Source organism: Poecilia reticulata, linkage group LG3, assembly GCF_000633615.1.
Source record: "Poecilia reticulata strain Guanapo linkage group LG3, Guppy_female_1.0+MT, whole genome shotgun sequence".
Classification (NCBI taxonomy): Eukaryota; Metazoa; Chordata; class Actinopteri; order Cyprinodontiformes; family Poeciliidae; genus Poecilia; species Poecilia reticulata.
The window spans coordinates 14,596,406-14,602,289 of NC_024333.1; positions in this window are offsets into that span (position 1 = coordinate 14,596,406).

The following is a 5,884-nucleotide window of genomic DNA, read 5'->3' on the forward strand; positions in this document are numbered from 1 at the left end:
TTTGTGATTTGTGAAACATTTATCTGATTTGTGAAACTTCAATGAAGGACTATTTCAGCACTTTTTATGCATTTGGGTCACACTGCAACTGCTCCTGTTCCTAACTACAACATAATTTCAAAGGTGGACGAGATCATACTATCACACTGATTTTAGATTACAGGGATGGGCAATCCTGGTCCTGGAGGGCCAGTGTCCTGCAACTCTTAGACGTCTCCCTGGTCCAACACACTTAAATCCAATAGATATATCTGATAATAAATGATGATGCTACTAATATTTTTGTGACAGATTTCTGCTCGTCCTGCATTGGAATAGAATGGTTTTCTGTACTCAAAGCATCCAATCCAATACTGGATTGCTAGTCAATCCAGTAGTACATTTTAATTAGCAGAAGTACGTAAAAATAATTAACTATACTACATTAAGAAATTATATTTAATCCTCAGTGCTATGTATGTAGCTTCTTTGTGTGCCTTGGAGTTTCTGTACTGAAATTTTTTTTTTTGAGAAGCAATAAAAGTTGGGTAGCTCTTGAATTGCTACAAAATAAAGCTGTATTTCCCTCATTCCACTGGCTGCAATGTTGGCACCTTGAGATGCTGTAAGACCTAAATTCTGAACATCATGGCACTGAGTGCATCCCAGTTTTCCATATCTGGCATGTAACCATTCATTTTAGCTTTTAAACTGGTTATATTGATCCTGTGTCCAGACAGTGGGATAATCAGTAGCCCAGTATCATGACCTGTTTGTTCTGAAGATCCTGCAGCTTCCACATCTCTTCCTAACACGGAGCCTCCTCACCCTGACTCATACTGATTCTGAAAGCTCTGAACCACAGAGCTCTGTTAGGTTAAAGCTCATCTTCTGAAGTTGGGATGTTTTTCCTCCAACAGGTTCCAGAGGAACCACCTCAAACCAGATGTTGGACTGGATTTTATTTCAATGTCATTTGTGAATATTAGAGCCTCATTTTCAACAGTGGAGCTATAAAGGTTGAAAAAGGTTATTATTTTRGAGAAAGTCTCATCAACATCAATATTTCCACTAAATAAGAGACAAAAAACAAAATTGTTTGATAAAGTAAAAGCCTCTCAGACTCTGAACCCGACAGCACCAAACTATTTTTTTATATTAGACAACTAATTTAATTTCACATAATTATCGCAGTAGAGGCCATTTGTTTGTTAAATACTTAATGAAAAATATATACCATGTTTGATGTTTGTTGTAAATGACATATGCTCACAAAGAACGAGGTAATTAGTCCAAGTTTGTCATTTATTGAACGTTCAGAAATTACAGCGGCTGTGATGTGCCAAGACAAAGGTAAAGAAAGGTAAAACAACCTGAACAGGTGATCAACTCTAAACCACTGGCACCTTTTTACTCTCCGTCTCTGTCATTTAAGCACACCCGTTGCCATGGCAACCTGCGATTCACAAGCCTACCCGAGATTACGTTAAAAATACAACATTCTGTCCGTTACAATATTAGGTTTGCAGGGTTGATATTTGTCATGGACGGCTATCTTGACGAAGAACTGGATGTGAACACCTCGTGCAGCTTGTAGAACTCCGCTTTATTCCTCTCAGTGCCGCTATACAACTGCCGGACGCACAGCGCATGCTCATGAGTCTGAGTCTGCCCCGGTTACGGAAGCCTAACTGTGATATATCACTACATCTCCCCCTTCCAGCAGTGAAACCCACTTGCTTAACCTTTACATAGATACTTTACAGAAATACTTAACAAGTTAGAAATAGCATCGCTTAACACTAGGATGTTAGGGTTGACTACCCTCAGTCCGCAGCAACATAGGGATTATTCTGCCCTCAACAGTTGTCGTTCCTACCAAACCTACAAAACAAACTTAAAAGTTTCATTTAGTAGACTGCTGGTAACTCCAACATATGAATCTTTACACTTACAAAGTTCCAGTGCTCTTTCAAAATTTCAATTTGCTTCTTTTCTCTTCCCCCCCTTTTTTCACTCTTCTAATGAAATAAAAAACTGTAACATGCAATAATACTGTCCTTGAAAACTCAAAATTAGAATGAACATAATACATTTCTGAACTCTATAGGTTTCACACCTAGATACCTGAACCAAAAGATTGAAGTAAAAGAGTTTTGAGTCACTAAGTGTCTCTATATCTCAGCGGAATTTTAACTACTCGTCCCCTGGATGTAACCCGTGACCCTTCAAGTTTAGAAGGATGTTCCACATTCGGGTACAGCTGCTTCTGAACAGGACTTCTGGCAGTGGAGTCGGAACTGTCCTCAGGTGGGAAGCTGGTCCGTTCCGCTGGGGGATCAGGTGACTTTAGCTGATCTGGTCGATCGGTGGGAAGTGGGACAGCTTGCAGGTGTCTCCGATTCCGTCGTAGCACAGCTCCATTCTCTGTTTCCACCATGTAAGACCGTGGCTCTTTGCATTTGGCAATAACTTTAGCTGGGGTTTTCCAACCTTTTTCACCGTCCAGTTTTATTCTGACGTTCTGTCCTGGTTGTAGTGTGGGAAGTGGTTGTACAGAGTGATGGCAGTCGTGGAAGAACCGATAGGCTGACTTAGTCTGGTCATGCCTTTGAGCCGGTTTATTTTCTATGCAGAAGTTGCATGATGACACTGCCTGTTTAATGTCAGCACTGATGCTCGGCCACCACACTGCCATCCTAGCATGTGCCCGGCACCGTGTTAGTCCTTGGTGTCCTTTATGTAGATCTGATAGCACCTCAGCCCTTTGGACAGTAGGAATCACCAGCCGGTCCTGATATAACACTAATCCATCCGTTTCTGAGAGATGTGCTCTTGCAGAATAATAACGATGAAGAGATGAGTTCATCACTGTTTTGGGCGGCCATCCGTTCCTGATGAAACCTATAATCTGCTGCAATTCATGATCATGCTGAGTCGCCACACGGATCTTAGAGAGTCCTTGAGATGAGACTGTGCATTTGCTACAATTGACTCAATATGTGCTTGTACCACATGGTCTGTGGTCTCATCACTCACGAGTTGCTGCGGCCTCCTGGATAGAGTATCGGCCACCACCAACTGCTTGCCTGGGACATGTTCTGCTTCCACATTGAACCTTAAAAGGCGCATCAGGAGTCTCTGGCACCTTGGAGGGGGGCTTTGTCCAGGTCATAAATATTTATGAGTGGGACAAGTGGTTTGTGGTCTGTTTGCAGAAGGAAACCGTCCATTCCCTGAACATAACGTGCAAATCGCTCACACGCCCACACACCTGCCAAACACTCTCTCAATTTGAGAGTATCTTCTCTCTGCATCCGGCAGCGTGCGGGAGCAGAATGCCACTGGCCTTAAACCGTCCTTGTGTTCTTGTAGTAGCGCTGCCCCTAAACCATAGCTGCTTGCATCGGCGCTGATGACAGTTTTCCGATTTGCCTCATAATATGCAAGAGCTGGGGCTGACACGAGCATGGCTTTAACAGCGATAAATGCCTGTTCTTGTGTGTCGTCCCATACCCATTTGTTCTCTCTTCTTAAGAGGCTTGTGATTGGGTGTAGTTTGGTGGAGAGGCCTGGCAAAAATCTCCCCACGTAATTAATCAGGCCCAGAACCTGACGGAGCTCCTCCACATTTGTGGGACTCTGCATCTGTGTGATGGCTTCTACCTTGGACGGGTCGGGCTTAATGCCTTCGGCACTGATGATATGACCGAAGTACCGAGTTTCTGATTTGCTGAAGTGACACTTTGCTTTGTTCAACTTCAAACCACTGTTCTTGATGGTCTTCAGAACTGCATTCAGATGGCTATCATGTTCCTCCTTAGTCTGTCCGTAAATGAGAATGTCATCCATGACTACGACAACCCCTTCATGATCATTTAGCAGTGTGGATAGCTGTCTTTGAAAAATCTCTGGCGCTGACGTGATTCCAAATGGCAGTCGCCTGAAGCAGAATCTACCAATAGGTGTTATAAATGTTGTTAGTTTTCTGCTCTTTGTATCCAGAGGGATCTGCCAAAATCCACATGAGGCGTCTAAGGTGGAAAACACCTTAGCCCCTGACAGTTTTGGAGCAATGTCTTCCAAAGTTGGTAAAATGTAGCGCTCTCGTTTTACTGCTTTGTTTAAGCGTTTCAGATCCACACAGACTCTTACTTGATCTCTGTTTTTCTTTTCAACAGGAACCATCGGGGCACACCAATCAGTGGGCTCAGTAACCTCTTCTATGATGCCCAAATCCAGCATACGCTTCAGTTCTGTTTCGACCTTCGAAAGGAGGGGAAATGGGACACGGCGTGGCGTTGTCAGGCTGTAGGGCTCTGCGCCTGCTTTGAGTTCTATTTTGACAGGGTCGCACTTAAGCAGGCCAATTTCTCCAAAGACATCCCCTAGGAGGTCTGTGTTTATGTTGTTGATCCTTCTGACCAAACCCATCCTCCTAGGAATACTACCTCCCAACAGGTTGTGTGCATAGGGTCCCTTTATGACAGTGACCCAGAACCGGTATTTCTGTCCCTTAAACTGACTTGTGGCCAGAAACTTGCCCACACAATAAACTTCGCCTCCAGGGCTGGTGACCAGTGGCATTTCACTGGCTGTGATCAATCTTGGGCTCTTTGGCAGTCCGTTAAATGCAGTCAGTGACATCACCGTAATGTCTGCACCTGTGTCGATTTTAAATCTGATAGATTAGCCATTTACAGGTAACTCTACGAGCCACTCATTTTCTGAATCTGGCTGCTCAATTATAGCTGGCTTAGTATTAGTTACTGCTCCAAGAAAAAACATGTCGCCCCTCTCCGCTGAGTTGTCAGACACCACTGTCACCTCTTTCAACATTTTGGTTTTGCAGACTACTTCAAAATGTCCAGTTTTATTGCATTTCCGGCACCTCTTATTCTTGGCTGGGCATGACTGCGTTTTCCCATGTCGTCTATTACAGCGAGGGCATGTAAGGATATGTTTGGACTCACCGAGCTCCGGTTTTCTCCGCCATTGTGCATCGTTGTTGCTCTTTTTAGTGTGAAAATGCCGTCTCCCTTGACTCATTCCGTCCACAGCATGTTCCACGTGCCATCTGGATAGCTCGTTCAAGTGTGAGGTCTGCCTCCAGCTGCAATTTTTGGGAAACATCACGGTCCAATATGCCTATCACTATCCTGTCTCAAATTTGTTCATCTTTGGTGCCTCCGAACTCACAGTATTGTGCTAGCTCGTATAAGCTTCTAACAAATGCTTCGACTGGCTCTCCGGCTTTCTGCACTCTCTTATGAAAGCAAGCTCTGTCGTGAATAATGTTCCTTCTAGGCACAAAATTGTCGCTAAATTTCGCCATTACCGTCATATAGTCCAGCTCAGGATGAGTCTCTACGGTTTCTTCCTCTGCCTCTTCTTCGTTGTTTTCCCTCTCATACACAAAAGAGTCATAAATAGTCTCTGCCTCTCTTCCTAGGGCATAGAGAAGCGTGTTAACTTGGACTTCCCCGCTCTTTCTGTCCAGCTTCGATGCTACTCTGAAACGGTCAAAGCGACGGCGCCACATGGGCCAGTCTGCTGGGCGGGAGAAGTCAAAGGGTTCTGGTGGTCCGAACTKTGCCATATCTCACTCAGTAGATGTCCTGTCGGCCACTTCTGACACAATGTCATGGACGGCTATCTTGACGAAGAACTGGATGTGAACACCTCGTGTAGCTTGTAGAACTCCGCTTTATTCCTCTCAGTGCCGCTATACAACTGCCGGACGCACAGGGCATGCTCATGAGTCTGCCCCGGCTATGGAAGCTTAACTGTGACATATCACTACAATATTTATTTTGCGATCATTAATAAACCTCTCATGAACACAGCGGTGGTTGATTAGTTAATTTTAAACTCCTGCTCTGCTAGTTATTTTGGTAATGGAACC